At 36.4% G+C, this 22948-nt stretch overlaps 1 long non-coding RNA gene across 1 annotated transcript; it reads left to right on the forward strand.

Annotated features, from left to right (window-relative positions):
• Positions 1–1829: 1829 nt before the first annotated feature.
• On the forward strand, positions 1830–18838 carry LOC140140862 (uncharacterized). The gene is made up of 4 exons (XR_011857323.1): positions 1830–1984; positions 5425–5570; positions 9509–9593; positions 17339–18838. It is a non-coding gene; the product is annotated as an uncharacterized lncRNA (long non-coding RNA).
• The last annotated feature ends 4110 nt before the right edge of the window (positions 18839–22948 follow it).

A 22948-nucleotide genomic window follows, 5' to 3' on the forward strand; every position in this document is an offset into this window, starting at 1 on the left:
CTCAATGACCCCCTTTTTTCAAAATATTATACCCAATGACCCCCTGTTTTATTTTGCTTGTACCCAATGACCCCCTTTTTTAAATAACGCTTTGTACCCGATAGGCCCCTACTTCGCGACCCCGGTAGGCACATACCCGTCACTTCTAAAGTTGAGGGCCCCCCCCCCCCCAGGAGGTAAGATGCCATCATGGTCCATAGCTTTGCAGGAGTTTCGGACTAACAATCAACACATTCAAAAAATACAGTTTAAAAGTGAAGATTGTAGTGAATGATCAGTCCTTTATCATGTGCTTGCCACTATCTACTTTATAGTAAACTATACATTGCGAAATAATATAAAATCATTTTAAAATAAAATGTGCATGTAAGTTGAGTTTACATAGCAAATTAACTAACAACTCCAGTGAATTTCTTGATTTTAATAATAAGCATGGGTAAAAAGCAGTAAAGACAAAAATACAGAACAATTTGGAGTAATGAATTAAAGAGTTGACAGGAGTTATAGGAGTTAATGCTTTTTGCTGTTTCAGTGTGCATGTTCTCACCATTGATGGTTTGGTGAACTGTCATGTAACATGGATGTAAGCGTGATCCTAAAAATGCCTTTCACGGTGACCCAAACTATTTACAAGACCTCTTCTGCATTGAGGCTGGCCTTCCCTTTTAAAGGGAATTTTTATTGAACCTATTTCATGAGAGAGATGAGAGATGGGAACCCCCTTTCAAGTAATCGTTTTTATTAGAAAAACAAATTCAATCATATCTATTTTTGTATCTTAGAAATTCCCATAATGGCTTAATAATGGCAATTTTATAGCATGATGTTGGGAAGTTCCCATTGGATGGAAGGTAAAAGTGACAGAGAGAATTATAGCTTACTACTTTGGTATAAAGACAATGTAGAAGTTATTTTCATGGCAGATCTGAGTTAGAAAGTGGTTAGGCTTTCTAATGTGTTATTTATGTACCTTTAAAAAGATGCCTGTGAGAGTGTCCACAGTGGACTTTGCTGAAGAGAAATCTTCAGAGGACAAGTGATACATCAATCGTCCAGAACATTGGGTGCAACAGATCTTTGTAATCAACAAGAAGGCTGCTAGATAAGTAACAGTCCTAAACAGTGTATTTTAAATGATTTCATGTATTTATGTTCTTGCAAAATCATAGTCAAATCACGCTCTACTTTTCGTCAAAGATTCAGATATTGTTAACTTAATCAAACAGTGTGCTTTGATATGCATTCTGAAGTGAATTTGAGTAAAAGTGTTTTGCAGCATGTTTTTAAAAATGTTATATAAACCGACATTTAAATATTTCCTGTAGACTGTTTTGTATTTATTCAGGAGCATCATTCGTGACCCTTTAGGAATAATTATGGTAGTAATTTTTGGCTTGATTAAGAATGGTGACACATTTTTTTGCTATAAACTGATAATTTCATCATCGCATATCTACTATCATGATGATTGTATTACCACCTGGATTCAAACCGTTTTGAATAATATAACAATACAATGTCGCTTATGCAGCGCAATTCCGATGAATATGACAATTGGGCTTACAAACACAACAAAGGATAGGATGCATCAGCAACAAAATATGTTTCAAGAATTGTACTTTTTGAAAGTGCAATGGATCTGTCTGTGTTCTGCATAATTTCATTGTTTGATATATAATACTATTCTACTATATACATGTAGTTATATAATTAACGTTTCCTATAAACACATCACGCGTAAAACAATGATACGCGTGAAAGTTGCCTAAATATCTGAAAAAACTTATAAACCTATGATATTATATTAAACTATTATCAGGTCCGCAAAATATGTATAAATATTAGGATATTTTTGTGAGACAGACAAACTATTATCAAACGCGTAAGAGAAACTTGCAGCCATCCAGCATCCATCCGACATCTTGTTGTTAACTTTACCAAACGTCATAATAGTATCCCGCTGAAATAGTTGTATACAAACACGGTAAGTCTCGAACATTTTGCTTCTTTGTATTTGTATGAACCCAAAGCGCATTACATTGGAATTGCATAGATACCATGTTGTTCGCAACCTGCACTTGTTATTAGGTAGATTCATGATCTACAACTTTCCTTGTGCGTTAACGGGTATCTAATTAATGTGAAATTCGCGAAAAAAGAGAGGTTCGGCAATACTGGTTTTTAATGCGCACATGTACATATTATAGGCCAAATAAACCTATAGAAGCAACACTTTGGAATCTTGAATTATTGTTCTATAATTGCCAGATCTCTCTAGTTTATGCATTACCTGCATGCCGCGCTCTATTCCAAGACCAGTCATGAACGATTCGCTTTTTACGCATCGTTATTTGGTATGAAAACGTGGCTTCAACAATCGACATTCGAAGGGGTTTAGATTATTTAACATTGGTATTCATATTCTATAAGAATCAAGTATTATTATGTATCGAATGTTGCGAAAGCTTGTTAGCTTATAAAACAATAATTTGAGATAAAATTATGACACATTTAACAGCAATATGTACAAAAATGACAAAACTAGAGTGTTTTGAAATAAAATATGCATTATGTCGTTATGAATACGGCAGAGTGACGAATCCGCAAATTCGCTGTTCTGAGTAAACGGCGTTTGAAAATATTGGTACCATTCCATCGGCCCTTCTAAAATATGAGAACATTAGTGAGCACTCATTTGAAATATATATTATAGAAGTGAATGTGCATTAATTATTTGCAATACTTGCATGTTCTGAAACAATCGATATATCCCTCAAAACTTGTATTTACAGCTATTCGGCTTTATGTCAATCGCTGCGCAAAGAGATACATACGGGGATTAATCCGCATTCAACTACGTGTAAACTATAGTACTCATCCTTGATTTGGGGATTTTATGTAAAAATTGGTGGTTGTCCTAAGGCTATAGATTCTAAACTTGGTATATAGGCTAAGTTATAATTAGTCATCCCCGTAATATTTAGTGAAAACTATATTTTGTGTATAATTTCCCAATTTTTGCGACGGCGCTCTGACATAATTACACCATATCGATATCGTGCGGGGAATGTTTGTACTTATTTTGACATCCCTGGATAGAAGATACCTATAGCTACCCATTGGTATCAAAAATAACAGTGCAGTATATGGCATGTAATATAGAAAAATCGGAGTTTCCAGCTATACTATACAATTTATCAACCTGATTTGTACAGCTAAGTATACGATTCGTCTTTTGGTCAAATTCATTAATCGCACTTAGGCGCGATTCGTCCAAATCACAATTTCAATATCTACGTCGGGAAGTAAGATTTATCAATAATTTTTGGTGGAAATGAAAGATCGCCTGAAACATAATCACAAGCATACAGTAACTCAATTTGCTCAAAATGCTCGATTCGTCACTTTGCCGAATTCATAACGATGTGATACCTTTTTTGTAAACCATTGTGACCATTTCAGAAACATCCATCTTTTAGGCTTTTCCACTTCATTCAAAAACTGCATTTAGAATATTGATCATTTTAAAAGTGAATAAATTCATTTATTTGTATATTATTGTGTAAAATCTGTACATTTAAACGAAATGACCCAAAACTTCGCAAAATGACATTTTGCATTTTGATCGTTGGCAACATATATTTTCATTATGACATGTGGTTTGCGCATAGGAAGTGTTGAAGTCTTGCCAGCTTCTAACAAACTATGTAGAGGAAAATATAGGACTAAATTAAATTAAGTTTTACAAAAACGCACAAAATTTTGTGTTTTTTAGGAAACAAAGGTCAACAAAAAACACTTTTAGATGTTTCCGTTGAGTGTTTTTCATTGATTCCAAAACTTAAATATAAAAAAATATGTCCTATGTACACTAAATTGCTTAGTTTCTAAAATATGTCTGAATAATAATGTCTACAAGAATGTTTCCCCATACAAAGTGATATGGAAATAGTTCCGAAGGGTTGTCAGCTTCTAACAAAAAATGCCAACAACACGTATAATTATTTTGATCCAATGGCCATCCATCTATGAGAATTTTTACTCGATTGTTTAAATATTCGATGTATATTGTCATGGTCAAACGTGGATTTTCTTGCTGGAAGTATTGCAGAGTTGATAATTTATTATCTAAAGAGTTTAATATCCATCTTCTAGGGATATTGTTCCAATCTGCCATAGACTGAGAAAAAAAGACATTTTATTGTTAGCCCATGTTGGTAATTGCGTGGTTTACAATGATAGAGCCCACAATTAGTAATTATGCGTGATTACCGAACCAAACTGCTTTTCTGCAAGCTGCAACTCTTCTCTATGTACTTATATGTTTTAAGAGCATTCATAATCAATCTTCTTATCAAGCATATTTACCTAGCTGGGGGGTTTTCAACCCCCCGAGCTAGGTACTGTTTTTCTATCCGATTCTTCTTTCTTTCTTTCTTTCTTTCTTCTTCTGGCAACAAACTTTAAAATGCTACTCCTCCTACACGATACACCCTACAATTACGTAACTTGCACATATGTATCGGCTATATCCAGTGCCCATATTGTCTAAACAGAATTGGGATCAAAGGTCATTAAGGGGGCATTTCCAGTATTTAACCAAATACCTTCAAAATGCTTCTTCTGTCACACATTATATAGTACAATGATGCCATTTGCATATGCATCGGCTATACCACACGCCTATAACGTGCATACAGAATTGGGGTCAAAGGTCATTAAAGGGGTAAAATCTTACAATGGCATTATCTGGACATCTGTATGGGGTATGGGGCTCAAACTCGGTGACAACAAATCTCATGACCAAGGGAAGATTTTGCAGGGGTCAGTTCAAAGGTCATGCAAAGGTCAAATTGTAGAAATGCATTTCCTGGACATCTGTAAGGGGTACGGATCTCAAACATGGTGACAACAAACTTAATGATCAGGGGAATATGTTGGAAAACTTTAGAAGGGTCAGGTCAAAGGTTATTTGGGGTCAAATCTTATAATTTTATTTTCTGGCTATTTGTAAGGGGTATGGGACTCACACTCAGTGACATCAAATCTCATGACCAGGGGAACATTTTGCAGGGGTCAGGTCAAAGGTCATGCAGAGGTCAAATCTTCAGAAATTTTCTGGACATCTGTAAAGGGTACGGGGCTCAAACTTGGTGACAACAAACTTGATGACCAGGGGAACATTTTCGGAACATTTTGCAGGGATCAGGTCAAAGGTCATCTGGGGTAAGATCTTAGAATTGCATTTTCTGGACATCTGTAAGGAGTACGGGACTCAAACTCGGTGACAACAAACCTCATGACCAGGGGAACATTTTTGGGACATTTTGCAGGTGTCAGATACCTCCACAACACCAACACGCCCCAGCTAGGTTTGTGGTCTATGACCACCATTTGCCACTAGTTGCATTTTGTTTCTTTCAGGTTTACTTACCACAAACACACACAAAATGAAGACAGTTTTCTTTGTGTTTGTCCTGGTCACATTTGTGGTGGCATTTGCAAGCGCTGAAGGAGAACCAGATGATGAACTGTTTGAAAGAGGCACACCCACCAGAACCAGAGAAAAAGTATGATCTGATATCTTTGTTTTGTAGCAGCTATTGATTACTGTAGCAGGATGCTGCTTCATGTTATTTCAATAATTTGTCCATTTACAAAAATTTTTAACTCATTATTATGAAATTTGTTCTTGACATTATTGTCAAAGCAGTGTTAATCTAATTTAGTATTGTATAAAATATATAATGCACGAACATTAGATGTGTAAATGAATATCACATCACGGCAGACGTGTTATTTTAGCACTTTTTTCTCTACAGTCTTCAACTAAGTATTAATAGTTTCTTGTAACTTTTTCTTTTAAGTTGTATGGAGTTTTCTATCACTAAAAAGCCAAAGGAACATAAGGAAGATGATTTACTCGCAGAAAAAAATATGGAGGTTCGATTACCTTGTTAAACACAACGAAGCTAGGGGTAGTTTTTAAGTCTAGTCAGATAAAATATAATTTACCCCCTGTAGAAGAAAATGGCCGACCCCGTATTGCGGACCGACTCAATCACTGATGTTTTGTAACGGGAATTAGACCAAATGGTATTAGACCAAATGGCAATAGACCTATGTAAATAGCTTAGATTTCCACATTAGTACGTTGCTCAAAGGCAGAGTTAACAAAGTTAATTACTGGTAGAATACAATCGTAATCTTTAACTCCCATAAGTAGAATAAATTTATCAACTAAGTTATCAAAGTCAACATAAATATCACCTATTTCAGAAAACATCTTCTCCCTTATATTAGAATAGTGAGTACATCTAAGCATAAAATGAGCTTCGTCTTCAGTTTCATTGAGATTACAGAGGGTGCATAATCTATTTTCAATGGGAATTTTATTCGATAAGATCAAATTAGTGCATGACAAAAAGGAGTAGAGATAAATTCAAATGGAAGTCGAAAGTTGTATATACTTTTAGAACATTTGGGTAATGTTTACACAACATTAGTTCAAGAATGAACAACTCCGCTGTTGGGTAAGTCATTTATGCATGTGTTATTTCAATGGAATATTTTTAATGTCCAACAAATGAGTTGTTCATAATTGAACCAACATTGGATAGAAATTACGCAGTGTTTAAAGGTGAACATATTATATGTTATATGCTTCAGGACCAAAAGACGACGTAGGATATACCATTACCGTAGCCCAAACCTCAACTCAGCTTTACTCTTTACACGTTCCTGGAGCATACATGTACAGGGTGGGCCATTAAAAAGTTTACACTTTTTCGATGGCTTATTTCTCAGAAATGAAAATACATATTGAAATAAGTTGAACATATTTGTAAACCTCTTTGTCTGGACTGTCATTGCTGAAAAGGGCATTAACATCCATGGTCTAATTACAAAATGGCGACCATTTAAAGCAGAGAAGTCAAAAACCATTTTGCACACACGTAAGACTATAGACAATGATCATGCATATTAAGTTTTTAGGCTTAAGCTAGTTTTAAAAAGTTTGATGACTCTATATGCATTTACTTGAGTGTCATTGCCGGGGTCATCGGACTCATGCGTGTATGAGTTGTTTACTGTTTGAAAATCATTCACCTGTGAAATTGACACAAAAGGCTGATTGGACATGCTCATTTACATAACAAATACACTAGTTTTGGAGGGAACTTCAAATTTAAAATGCCTTGCGTGCGTTCTTGTCATTCATGTTACAGATACCCGTGTAAGTACTTTGAGGTGATTCTTGTTGTTCAAAATGCGGCAGTTTACAAAGGAGGAACGAATTTTCATCGAGGAGGAAATTTCAAGAACCGGAAAGGTGCGCTCTGTCCTGAATGCATGGCCGAACCAGTTTCCGAATACCAGACTTCCTAGACGCCGACACATCTATAATATTAAACAAAAGTTTCACATACATGGAACTGTTCTCAATCGGAACAAATCTAACAGTGGGAGACCACGAACAGGAAGATCAGCCAATCACATTGCCGATGTTAGAAGGGATTTGCAAGCCAACCCAAGATTGAGTACTCGACGGAACAATTGTCCCCATATTCCAAGGACAACGTTCAGACGAATCATCACTCACGATATCGAATGGCACCCTTACAAGATCCTTAAGCGTCATGGACTGCAACCAGGAGATCCAAATCGGCGACTTCAGTTTTGTAACTGGTTAGTTAACAGAGCACGTCGCTTTCTTGATACCGCTGTTGTTGTTGACGAGGCAAACTTTCAAATGAACGGGTCTGTCTCTTCTCAAAACGTACGGATGTATGCACCGAAAGGCAATCCTCCGAGAGACTTTGCTTTTAACGTTCCACATGACAAACGCAAAGTTAGTGTTCTCGCAGCCGTCACAGGAAACAACCGGTTGATAGGACCGATATTCGTTGACCAGAACATAAATGGAAACGTTTACCTCGACATAATCAATGATCAACTAGAGCCTCAACTGGTCCAAATATTTGGACAGCAAGCGAACGGGGCCATCCGCAGGGCGTAGTTCTTTGTTAGAGACAGATTGCAGGAGTTGTTTCCGCATCGTGTTGTCGGCCTTGGACATCATGTGGAGTGGCCTCCGAGGAGTCCTGATCTAACACCTTTGGACTTCTGGCTTTGGGGTGATGTCAAGGCGTCTGTGTATGCCGAAGGTCCGCCAAGGAATTTACGGGAGCTGAGGAGACGTATTACAGATGCGTTCACAAGGATCCGACGCACCAGGGTTACTTCAAGAGCAGTTCACCATATGTACGATCGTGCGATGATTTGTATTCTTCGCGAACAGAAGCATTTTCACTGTGGCATGCATAAATACGTGACTTTATGGAACCATGATAAGCAGTAATGAAGAACAGAACTATTTTTATCAGAGTCAAATATGATTTTACTTGTATTCTTACTTTTCTAGTGCAATAGTTTTAATTTCATGACAATTTGAGACAAATAACTCGTTTCCATTGAAGCACTGTTACGGTTTACATGTGTCTATATGAAGAAATAATGAGAAATAATTTCCGAAGAGAAGGAGAGACATTCCTGACACCTATTTATAAATTTATCTTGTTATATCTCTATATAAGATTTATGTTATAGTGCAATAACCATCATGAAGACTCGGGTATAAAATTATGCACATTATCTAGAATGCGACTGCAAACAAACGTTAACTGCGCAGATTATTTAAAGCTACTGTTACATATTCTGTTCAACTGGAAGGCTACATATTCTGTTTGAAAAAGAAATATTTATTTAAATATGGTTAATTTACAAGAGAAACATTGACAGAACTTTCATGCGTACTGTTATTTTTCTTCCTTTGTTCCTAATCCATTGTGGTGTGAACCAGCGACCACCATATATCGCGTGATCATCCGCTCCATTTGACTTACGTGTGTGCAAAGTGGTTTTTGACCCCCTTGCTTCAAATGGCCGCCATTTTGTAATTAGACCATGGGTGTTAATGCCCTTTTCAGCAATGACAGTCCAGACATAGAGGGTTACAAATATGTTCAACTTATTTCAATATGTGTTTGCACTTTTGAGAAATAAGCCATCAAAAAAGTGTGAACTTTTTAATGGCCCACCCTGTATAATCATTGTACTATGTACGGAGCAAACATTGTTGATGATATCTCAAATGGGCTGTTCCTGTTGATATCCACACCCTCCCTTTAGAAGATGTTAGAAATATCTTCCATGGGGAGAAAATGAATTTCAACTGTAATGAGCACATTAGGCAGCGCCATTTGAATTTCATACACCCTCTGAGAAAGATTAAAATTGAATATTCTATAGGGTGGGTTTTAAATAGAGTTGGTTAATGTGGTTAATCTATTTAAAATTCATACTTCCTCTGTGGAAGATATTTGGGAGTGTGGACGTTAAATGGATTAGCCCAATAGGTCATTGAAATAAAGAACACCTTATCCACGAATAGTGACATAAAATAATTCTAGCTGTCTTGTCTTTTCCCCCTTTTATTTTCATGCAGTGCCTTGAATATAATACACCCTGTGAAGTTAACTTCATCGGTGCCCACAACTGCTGTAAAAGATTTGGGTGTTACGGCCCTGCTGGTAAGAATCATGAGTGTTCATTATATCATGAATGAATATTCATTATGTGCTTGTACAATATATGTGTGCCTTGTTTATAAAGCTTTTTTTTCGGTTTTGATTTATATTGTAAATAGACTTACAAGCCAAACTCAAGTAACCCTAAGTGTAAAAATAGTTCTTTTAAGTTAACCCCATCTTTTGGTTCAACAATTTGCACTTGAAGTGGTATAAAGTTATGCTTCCATAACATACAAAAAGTGGCCTTTTAGTTGTGTACCTCTGACATTCTTGTATTTGTGGGCACAGAATAACAATACAATAATATTTCAAGGTATAGTCTCCCAACTAGAGTGCTAATATTAAGCACTGTACCGTTGAAGTGTTATAAGTGATAATATTGAGCACTTTAGTGCAGAGTGATAACGCCCTCTATTTTTAAGCAGGCTGATTATATTACGGCACTATTCCCAAACAAATTTCGTCTTGATGTTGATGTTGCGCCACGGAAATTAGAATGTTAACGTACGAGGTCCTGTGTCACCACCTGGGGTACCTGTGTTACATAGTAAAAAAATGAAATGTTTTAAACATTTTACCTACACGTCTCATTTGAAGTGGTTCATCCTCCTGAGCATTTTGACACCTCTTTTTTATCGGTTCAAAAATGAGAGAGTGCAGGCAAAAACAATCACAAAGTAGGTGGGATTTAACCCCAACTCTTTTTTCCACATTTACAATCATTCTGAGCAAGTATTAGTGTTTTAAATGACCTTCTGTATTTATTTACTTGGTTTAGATGTCTGGGAGTTCATTTAGACATTTTTTTACTAGATTCAAATTTTTAATGGGGGTTTTAGATCAAATTTACGATACGAATCCTTCTCCTAATCCACCCTTGGCACATTTCATGCCAAACGTCATAAGAAAATAATTAAAAATTATTCTAAAACAGGATAAAAACATGAGTAATATAGAATAAATTAACCTCAATTTAAGACCTAATTGAATCTTCTAAGTGAAGGAATACTCATGCGACACTGTTTTGAAGTCCAAGCTGAACATCAAAATGTAACAAAACCCCCTTTTTGGGTACCCCAGTATTTGACACAGGATCACGAATACAATATTGATATAATTATACCAATGCTATACGCCGTAGAAGTGACGTAGTTAATCGGATTAACTACCATAGCAATAGATGAATACAATTTTGACTATACCGCCCTGCACTACAACGTTCACGCAGTACCGATGCATTGAACCATAGATGTCAAAGAAAGGCTGATCACTCGCACCTGTAAGATAAGTATCTTTGAAAAGAGCGGTATTGTATTCAATCTATGTTTGCTGACATACACAGGTGATTAGTGCAATCTGCTTGTAGTGCAGGGCGGTCTATTCAAAAAATTTATTCATCTATTACTATGGTAGTTAATCCGATTATGACGTCACTTCTACGGCGTATAGAGACGATACCAATCCCTCATTTCAAATCATTAGTTTTGGTTTCTCTTTTGTTCAGAAACCAAAAGTCAAGGGATTAAAAAGTGGAGATGAACTGGTCTGCAATCATAACACTATTGTGCTGGGAGGACACAAGAGGGTATATTTAACCAAAAGTATAATGGCCTATAACCATACGTATATAATAGCCTATTGTGCTAACATTTTCATTATCGGATATCTATCTACGCGGCACAGTGTCATCGCCCCGATATCTTCATGGTAGAAATCGCCATGGTAGGTTGAATCCACAGCCACGCATGGTCATTTTATTCCGACCTTATGAGACGCATAATTAGCCAAGTGACCTGACTAAGGCTACTGACAATAGCCGGGGTAATTGATTTCTCGCTGTGTGAGTAAGCTTGTATACGATATTGCAATCAATGGTCATACTGCCTCCACTGGAGTAGTGAGTGCAGCTATAGCCTGCGCGCTGTAGTCCATACAGGACCAACGCAATATAAAATTAGAATTTTGGTCAGATTTTGAGGTTAAGACGCACGGCCTTTTCTCAAGACGCAAGCTAACGACTATCATATCTGTTCAACACGTATTTTCAAGTGTATGAGACCAGATCTGGTTTCTTGAGAAGAAATTATTTACGGGGATATTCATCATTTTCTACCCCGGTATCCGAAGATTTTCGCCTGATATCAAAATCGTGCATAGCAATTCACGTGTATCGATCCCGGGTATTTATTTTAGTAGCTCTGCTGCATCAAATAATTATTAGCCAGGCGATGTCGGTGTGCGCGGGCGACAGTTGATGCTCTCTGCCGTAGGTGGCACACTTTCATTTCACCTAATTACACCCGAGTTCTACGAGGCCTACATGTAGAAATCATGTGCATATATTGAGGGGGTGGGGTGGGTGTTTTGTGTATTTGTCTGAAATATAAACGATGCATGATGATGTAGATGATTTGATTATGAATTAATTTATTCCCCGGAAAGCACAACCCATACCTCTTACCTATGCTCCCTCCGCCACCTATATAACCTCCTCCCTCCCCCTCCCCACACTCGATATCGACTCTTCCCTATTATTCCAATCCACTCTTGAGCTCTCCTCTCCCCCTCCTTCTCTTCCCACTTCCAATGCTCTCTCCCCTCTGTTTCTCTTTCCCCCTTACCCTTACCCCCCCCCCCAACACACACACACCCCCACACACACACACACACACCCACGCACCTTCTTTCCCTGTCGGATCTCTTCTCTCTTTTCTCCATCTTTCTTTTACTCTAAGTCTAGGCCTATCACATCATGCGATACCCAAATTAATAAATTAATTGACTAAAAGTCAATCATAAATAGAGTTGTGAATAATAGTGTTTATATCACTGAAGTGTATATTATATCACTCAAGTATATAACCTGTCAAGTGTCTATTGTAATGTCGGTGGAAATATTTCGATGGTCTATATATTTTCACAGTGAAATAAGCCATGGCTATTTCGTAGTCTCAAGTCAATGCTTTCAAACTAAATCAATGCTTTCAAATGTAGATCAGGTAACTTCAAAACAAATAATTTTCTTCTTCACACCACTTATAAGAAACTGAAACGAAAACCGAATCTGCCTGATACAAATGTTCAGTTTTTAACAAAAGGTAGAAACAAAGAATTCGATATCTTATGAGTCAAGTGGTTAGGCAGGATAATAGGAAACCACGTGACCAAAATCAAAACCAAAACTAAAACTAAACATTTAATATGACCGAATGCTACATTATATAATCTGGAAGCTACTTGTTGCAAAATCGCATGTCTTACCAAACAAAATTTACTATCAGACACCATGTTTCAAATCTGATTGCCATAACCTTTGACCAATGTATTGGTAAATATAGGTCATTTCTACGGAAAAATACAGTACAAATGTTTTACAGTGTAACTCAACCATTGATATAATAAAATGAATATTGAATCTGTTCACCTGTGACACACTTGATGGTATGACGTCACAGAAGAGTCGCCGGGGTAGCTTTCTGATTGCTGTGTCGTAGGTCCTTGAAAGGTTGTGGCGTAGTCCCTCTCCTCTGTTGAGCGAAGGTTCCTCCCGCCGGACATGTATGGCCTCCTTGATGTGTTCAAAGAAGGGGACTTGTTCGCTTTTTTTAACTTCACAAGGGTATCGTCCATATAACGAAACCAACGCGTTAGCATGGTACGCCACACACCGACATCGTCCGGTTAATAATTACATTATACTACCAGAGACACTGAAATGAATACACGGGATCGATACACGTAAATGTGCTATGCACGATTGATATTCAGACGATAAATCTTTGGATACCGGGGTGGAAAATGATGAATATCTCCCGTAAATGATTTCGTATAAAGAAACCAGATGTGGTTCCTTGCACTTGAATATATATTTTGAACATATATGATAGTCGTTAGTTTGCGCTTTGAGAGAGTAGCTTGCGTCTTGAGCTGAAAAAGTGACCAAAATTCAAGATTTTAAATAGCGCAGCGTAGAACCTCGTGGAGGTAGTCTCGGGCCAGACAGTATGTGGCTATCACGAACATACAGGATTGACGAGTGTCAGACCGACTGACACAAACTGGCTGTGTAGGAGACTATCGTAGAGACAGTCTATAAGCAGATGACAATGGCGAATGTATGCTCGCTGACCGTACAGAGGTCAGTTACAGGCTAATGTCATTAGCCTTAGTCGGATGTCCTTCAGCCCACTATGCATTTAAAAACTATTAAACAGGTGGGAACACAATGGCCATCCGTGGCTGTGGATTCAACCTACCATGGCATTTTCTGCCATGAAGATATCGGAGCGATGACACTGTGTGCCATAGGTCACTGCTTTTAGACTACCTCCACGATTGACCTATACACTGCGCTATATAATTCGGCTCATATAAAATCAGAATTATTGTCAGTTTTTGAGTTCAAGACGCAAGCTTCTTCCTCAAGACGCTAGCTAACGACCAACATATCTGTTCAACATGTCTATTCAAGTGCAAGGAACCACATCTGGCTTCTTTATACAAAATCATTTACGGGAGATATTCATCATTTTCTACCCCGGTATCCAAAGATTTTCGTCTGAATATCAACATCGTGCATAGCACATTCACGTGTATCGATTCCGGGTATTTATTTTAGTATCTCTGCTGTACAAAGTAATTATTAGCCAGGCGATGTCGGTGTGCGCCGCTCAAAACGTTCCATGTATAAATTTGCGGCGAACCCATCGCACAGCCATGTTTCTGCTTGTAACATTTCCCGCCGTACACAAAATAGGTGGAATTCAGAAAAAGTTCCAAAACGGGAGCAAATTTCATCATGAACTTCTCTCAACAAATATTTTGGTCTCGGTTCTTAGAGGGAAGAATGTTTTGAATCTGGATATTGTGCTATTAATAGCATGGTCCACACCACTCCACGCCATACATAAATTCTCCCAGTCACATTTCCCCAATATGAAATTTCAAAAAATTAAAATTAAGTTTGGCAGAGGCGGGGTTCGAACTCACGGCGCACCGCTTTTGATACTCTATGAGCCTAGCGCCTTAGACCGCTCGGCCACTTGTCTTGTTGGTATCCATTTGAAACTTATTTGAACATATAATCGCAACTTCAACATAGGCCTACCACGTGACAAGCAAAGGCAGAAAACGTACCATATTTTGGAATTTTATTTGCCTAAAAACATTAATGTGTATTAATAGCGCTCAATTGTTGTTAAATGCGTGTTTTACATACAGAAATCCGACAATAAATGGGCCTCTATATGGACAATACATTATATATATATACATGTGTGTCAGTATAGCCTACTATTTTTCTTGTATACACGTTCGATGTTTTTATCATTTATATAAAAATTCCACATTAGACCTCAATTTTTTTAAGGAAATAAAAGATTTACTTATTTGAACATATAATCGCAACTTCAACATAGGCCTACCACGTGACAAGCAAAGGCAGAAAACGTACCATATTTTGGAATTTTATTTGCCTAAAAACATTAATGTGTATTAATAGCGCTCAATTGTTGTTAAATGCGTGTTTTACATACAGAAATCCGACAATAAATGGGCCTCTATATGTACAATACATTATATATATATACATGTGTGTCAGTATAGCCTACTATTTTTCTTGTATACACGTTCGATATTTTTATCATTTATATAAAAATTCCACATTAGACCTCAATTTTTTTTAAAGGAAATAAAAGATCAGATTACCATAAAAACTATACAGTAATCTTTGGCGGGGTCTAATGTAATTTTTACATAGAATTTTCATTTTATGTATGCTCGCTGACCGTACAGAGGTCAGTCACAGGCTAATGTCATTAGCCTTAGTCGGATGTCCTTCAGCCCACTATGCATTTAAAAACTATTAAACAGGTGGGAACACAATGGCCATCCGTGGCTGTGGATTCAACCTACCATGGCATTTTCTGCCATGAAGATATCGGGGCGATGACACTGTGTGCCATAGGTCACTGCTTTTAGACTACCTCCACGATTGACCTATACACTGCGCTATATAATTCGGCTCATATAAAATCAGAATTATTGTCAGTTTTTGAGTTCAAGACGCAAGCTTCTTCCTCAAGACGCTAGCTAACGACCAACATATCTGTTCAACATGTCTATTCAAGTGCAAGGAACCACATCTGGCTTCTTTTGGAATTTTATTTGCCTAAAAACATTAATGTGTATTAATAGCGCTCAATTGTTGTTAAATGCGTGTTTTACATACAGAAATCCGACAATAAATGGGCCTCTATATGGACAATACATTATATATATATACATGTGTGTCAGTATAGCCTACTATTTTTCTTGTATACACGTTCGATGTTTTTATCATTTATATAAAAATTCCACATTAGACCTCAATTTTTTTTAAAGGAAATAAAAGATCAGATTACCATAAAAACTATACAGTAATCTTTGGCGGGGTCTAATGTAATTTTTACATAGAATTTTCAACGTTTTTTTTCTATCCTTATTCTTGCTCAATTAAAAAAATATTTTGGTGTATATAAAATTGAAATAAAATTCTCCGCCTCTTAAACGACATCAAATGTGCCACAATTGGGTATCACGAATCGTTATATATGATGTGCAGTAATATTCTTTTATACATAGGATGCTTCAATTTTGACACAATAAATATTTCATTGAAAACCCTCTCACTCGACTATTTAAAATAGGTAACCACGCTTCCCTAGAATGTGCAATAAATTACCATTAAAGGTTTTCTTATTTTAGCAGCATTTCAGAAACACTTGTCGTTTGGCGAAAAGAGGAGTAGGCATGGTCGATTGTTCTGCACCTACTCCTGACGCACAATGCTTATCAGCTTACGCACATATCTTAACTGCAGCTACAAATGTATATATTTCACTTTTGCGCATATTTTCTCACACTACTATACATCTGTAATAAATGACTGTTGCACGATTGTTCATCCATAGGCATGCTTTACTTATTTGTAATACGATATTTATCTACCGAAGTGGTAACAAAACGAAGATTTTTAACATAATGAGGTTAATTTTGTATGATCCTGAAACTGATTAAGGTGTAATTACATCACGCGGTCAAAGTTTGCAACCACTTTCCCTCATGCTGGTATTTTATTCCTTTTTGTACTTTTAGCCAATTTTCAACCATTTTCCTCAAATTTTCTTACCCTTTTAAGTTGCCCTGTCCCTTTGCCGCATCGCCTTTGCCCACTTCTGAAATGAAAAAGTCCTGACTACTGAAACTTATTATCAACGGTCTATAAGTGATGTACTTAAATATGAGGTCAGAGGTCATCTAGACTTGTTTGCGGTCATTTTGACTTGTACATCATCAATGCTGTTTTTGTCGTAGACATAATGTGTTTTTATAATAAGTTTCAGACGGAACCACTATTAATTTCATTCTCAAAGAAAATGGTAATAAAAATAACAATGATAATGGAGAGTATTTATAAAAATCATCAAAAAGTTCTCAGGGCGCGAAAACAAGCATGTTGAAAAAAATGAGTTTTAAGTGAATTCCAAGCTACAGGGGCAGCATAACGAAAGGAACGCTTACCGGCAGATGATAAATTAACACGTGGGATCCTGAGAAGTTGTTCAGATGATGAACGGAGGGAGTGTTGAGGAACGTAAGTATAGAAGAACAGAAAGTATGAAAATACATTCATCTTTAATCTTTATTTGTTCATATTCTCGTCTGTTCATATTTGTTAAAATTCATGTCTGATTTCTCTTTCCCAGGCGTGGCATGCAAAGAAGGAAAACTGTGCGTCTGCCAGACTTTTCAGGACCTCCATTGGCTATACGAACGCAAATAAAAATGATTTGGGAAGTTATCCATCCCAAGCGAATCTAGAATCCCTGATTTGAACTAGAGTTTTTCTAGAATTTATTTTACAGAGCGTTTATTGCTTTAATACTACCTATATTTTTGCCTCCCATAATGTGTGTTTGTCGATGTAAAAGAGGAAATCCCTTAAGGAGACTATATACCATGTATACAAATGTTTATTTCGTAGTCCAGATATGATAGCGATGAGCAATTGATCAATGGCCAATGAAATATGCTGTAAGAAAAAACAGCTCATCTGATTGGTTTACATGCAGTCAATCGTTCATTGCCATTGGACCATAAAATGCTTGGTCTTTTATCCCCCTGAAATGTTAAAGCAAACTGTGAATGAATGGGCGATTTTTGATAGAAATATTTAGAACCAGTATTGCCGCATTAAAATAATATGCATTAAGGGTGGGGTATGAACGTTTGGACAGTATTTATTGTAGGACATTAGAGCACATCAGACATATCGAATTGCATTCTGAATACGAAGAATGTCTTTCTGATATCAAATAATTTCGATTTTTTGAAATTCGCAATGTAATACACAATTTATGGCAAATGATTAAAAATTGATATTTTTGATATTTAACAGTACTCGAAGTAAACATTATAAATCTGATGATTTATACTTAAAGTGTATGTAGGTGGGATGAAAAGCCGACGATCATTGAAAATTTTGACCTTTCGTATTGAAGATATGGATTTTTTTCCAAAAACACCAAAAAAAACTTTAAGAATATATCATTAGATTTATAAAATTTACTTCGAGGACTGTTATATATCAAAAATGTGAAAAATATCAAATTTTAATAATTTGTCATAAAATTTGTATTATATCGTGAATTTCAAAAATGAAAATTATTTGATATCAGAAAGACATTATTCGTATTCAGAATGCAATTCGATATGTCTGATGTGCTCTCATGTCCCACAAAAAATACTGTCGAAACGCTCAAAACGCTCATTCCCGATCCCTTAAGTAAAGAGTAGTGTTTATATTATGTGATAAAAGCTGCATTTATACTCACTCGCCTTTGCAGAAAAGCTGATCACTAATCACATACACGCATGCCCAGCATTCAAATACGACATCGTTATTGCATACTGTGCATTTGTGCGATTCGGTTAAATTGCGCTAAAACCGATCGAGTACAAAGTCAGAATTTTATAGCTATTTTTCAAGCACGTAAGTTAGTAACAAAGCAACTGTTCAGGAACACCCTAAATTTTCAATGATTTTAGGTCAGTTTACCTCTGGTTCACATTTCCCCAGTACTCTGCTCACCCATCCCATCTTTCTCCACCTTCTCCTATATGCTTGCCTTTCCCTTCTATATTCCTGTCTGTTCCTTTTTCTTTTGCTTTATTTCACACAATCCCACACCAACGTTCATACAGCCTGTCTCAAAAAAAATTGTGCAAGTGAAAAGCGCCCTCTCTGGCAATTAGAAAATACCGTTGTGACATGATGCTTACATCAACGTCAAGGGCGTTGTCTTAGCTCTCAAATGCCGGTTGTTCTGTTCAATTTGCTTGTTTTAATCTCGAGGTATGTTTAGTTAAAGACGAAAGGGTAAAATCACAATTGTGCCACTTTTACTACATGTACTAGGGAAGTGGGCTTATATGCAACAGTGATAGCATCAAGTTTATCAAGAGTTCCTTCGTAAAATCAAAAGAATGCATCAATTACACAATACAAAATTTTTATGACTGTTTTTACTGTTTTATCATGATGCAGGAATGATGATTCTCTTTTCCTACTTAAAAGAGATTAAAAGATAAATAAATATTTCACATTCTGCTGTAAAAATTAAATACATGTGCATGTCAATGATTTTATCATAAATACTGTTCTCTTAGTCACTTCAGACATGTTAAAAGGCAAACAAATATTGCGCACTTTAATGAACGCGTATTACTTGTTGGGAGAGATATTAGACAAAATAATGCACGCGTGCTGATGTTGATGCGTCTAATGCATGCGCCCCGAAAGGGGAGTGCATTAGACGCATGAACATCAGCTATCATTGATTTACATGTACAGCTCTCTTCCCTAGTAAAAGTGGCACAATTGTGATTTTACCCTTTCGTGGTTAAATAAATATATCTCGAAACTGGAACAAGCAAATTGAACAGAACGAACGGCATTTGAGAGCTAAGACTGCGCCCGTGACGTTGATGTAAGCATCTTGTCACAACGGTATTTTCCAATTGCCAAAGAGGGCGCTTTTCACTTGCACAATTTTTTTCAGGCGGCATAGGACACGCAACACGGACGTACGAGGCTGGCGAAGATACAGGGCTGACAGCCCCATTCACAATACACGGTTAGCGATTATAAATGGACAATTAACATACTTGCAGTGGGGTACTTTGCAGAACCCCAACGGTTTTAGAGTAAGATAATTTTGCTTTGACACCACATAACAAATTTAGAATTGTTTGTGAAGATTTCATGATTATGTGTTAATCCAATGGCGACGTCAAAATAGCGATATCGCATCCACCATCATCTGATTTTTTTTGAGACAGGCTGTACACCCCAAAAACCTACACAAACTCGCTATTATGCACACACACCCCATACGTACATCAACATCAACATCAACATCAACAAGAAAACAATTGACCTTTTTGGTAAATCCCATAAGCCATTGGGGTATAACTGTGATGTCAATTACCACAAATGATTATGGTGAATGTGTCGTCAGAAAAAAATGAGCAGGACTAAAATTAATAATTCATCAATGAAGGCTAATGCAAAAACTTTGTGATGGTTACAAAAAAGTTAACAGTTACTGAAAAATAATATATTTCGGTTTAACTTCTTAACTTATTTAATAGCAATTTCAAGGACTTTCAAGGACCTTGTACAAATTTCCAGGACTTTCGAGGTCTTAAAAAGGTGTTTTTAAATTCAAGGACTTTCAAGGACCGTGGGAACCCTGTTTAAAAGACAACCATAATGGGCCAATCAGTGGTTCACACTAACTTAGGAATAAACAAGAGTGAAGCAATAAATCCAGCAAGTTTTCAAAGTAACTTTGGCAAAACATCAAGTGTTATTTTTCAATAATATATTAATTTAGATAATGAAAATCGATTTAGATAATGAAAAAAAAATGTTTGGCTGCTTCGACCAACAATACGTTGTGTACCTTTAAGGGCAAGTCTTTCATAGGGGGGTGTATGGATTTCAACTGGAATAGCTAGGCCAATGTGCTGTCTATGTGAACAGGTTTGGTTATTATCATAGTCCTTACAAATTGTGTAATTACGGGTAGATTGAATACCAGTTAACCATTAAGGGATCTAAAATGAGCGTTTATTGCGTTTCGACAGTATTTTTTGTGGGACATGAGAGCACCTCAGACCTATCGAATTGCATTCTGAATACGAAGCATGTCTTTCTGATATCAAATAATTTTAATTTTTTGAAAATCACAATATAATACAAATTTTATGACAAATTATAAAAAATTTGATATTTTTCAAATTTTTGATATATAACAGTACTCGAAGTAAATTATATAAATCTAATGAGATATTCTTAAAGTGTATGTAGCAGGGAGGAAAAGCCGACGGCCAATTGAAAATTTTGACATTTCATATTGAAGATATGGATTTTTTTCCCAAAAAGACCTAATTTTTTTTGGTGTTTAAAAAAAAAAAATCCATATCTTCAATACGAAAGGTCAAAATTTTTAATTGATCGTCGGCTTTTCATCCCATCTACATACACTTTAAGTATAAATCATCAGATTTATAAAGTTTACTTCAAGTACTGTTAAATATCAAAATATCAATTTTAATGATTTGCCATAAAATGTGTATTAAATTGCAAATTTCAAAAAATCATTTGATATCAGAATGACATTCTTCGTATTCAGAATGCAATTCGATATGTCTGGTGTGCTCTAATATCCCAAAATAAATACTGTCCAAACGTTCATACCCCAGCCCTTAACCAGTTACAAAATGAAGAGAATCTGTTACATTGCACTAATCACATGTGTATGTCAGCAAACATAGATTAATGTTCAGAATCTGTTACAATACGCCTTAGAAGTGACGTAATAATCGGATTAACTACCATAGCAATAGATGAATACAATTTTTGAATAGATCGCCATGTACTTAGCAGATTGCACTAATCACATGTGTATTTCAGCAAACATATATTGAATACAATACCGCTCTTTTCAAAGATACTAATTTTACAGGTGCGAGTGATCAGCCTTTCTTTGACATCTATGGTTCAATGCATAGGTACCGGGTGAACGATGTAGTGCAGAGCGATATATCCAAAATTGTATTCATCTATTGCTAATAAATTACGTCACTTCTGCGGCGAAAAGAAGGATACCAATGCGACACCAAGGAAGATCAAATGGAAGGGGAAACGACCAGGTCAAATGGAAGGGAAGACCTCCAGGTCAAATGGAAGGGAAGACCTCCAGGTCAAATGGAAGGGAAGACCTCCAGGTCAAATGGATAAGAAGACTTGAAAAATTATTATTTAAGGCACCTAAATGAAAGACTTAAAAAAATTATTGTTTAAGGCACAACTGTATTATTTTACACTTTAAAAAAATGTTTAAGTCACTAAGTACGGATGGATACTAATAATCATTTGGATACAGGGGAATTAACTACTATAACAATTTCTGATCTAAAAATAAACAGATCTATTTTCACCAAAACGTAATCCAATTTTCACCATTTGTTATAATGTTATGAATATGAGTCTTGCTACAGGCCAATGTCAATTTTGACAACTAGTTGAGCCTAGTAGCTTGTGTAATTAAAAACACTGACCATTCATTTCATAAATGGACTCTTTGGTGTCTTTATTCTGTTTCTATGTCGATTTCTGCGTACTGGCGAATACGTGATCGCTATAAACCGTCATATAACCAACCCAGTACCTCCGGTTATTTGTTGTGTGTAGGTATAGTGATCATGCCAAAAAACGGGTTTAGTTCGGAAAAAATCCCAATATAAAGTACATATTAAATCGGTGTGATGTCTGCGTACTGATATAATTGCTATAGACCGTCTCAATATAACCAACGAAGTACATCACGTGATTCATTGTGCGCAGGTATAGCGTCCATGCCAAAAAACGTTTTTGGCGACAAATTGGTGGTGTACGCACTCGTCGTCAGACTCCAAAATTTGAAATAACAAACAGTGCTGAAGAAAAAATCAATACCAGTTTTGTCATCTCATAGACCCCTCTCCACTAGAACTGAACATGTTGAAAAAAGATCTGATCGGAATCTAATCATTCCCCACATTAGTCGTGAACCAATGGTGAACATTGGCTTGTAGAACTGTCAGTCAGTTATTCAAGGAGATGTTGACGCCATGTTTTTGGTTGAAACATGGATGGGTCCTGATGACCCAGTTACTATTTGAGCATTAAAGCCTAATGAGTACTGTTTTCAAAACTTTGCTCGTGGTACTAGTAACCATGGTGGCATCGGAATTCTCAGCAAGACACA

The sequence above is a fragment of the Amphiura filiformis genome, chromosome 19 (assembly GCF_039555335.1).
Source record: "Amphiura filiformis chromosome 19, Afil_fr2py, whole genome shotgun sequence".
Taxonomy (NCBI): Eukaryota; Metazoa; Echinodermata; class Ophiuroidea; order Amphilepidida; family Amphiuridae; genus Amphiura; species Amphiura filiformis.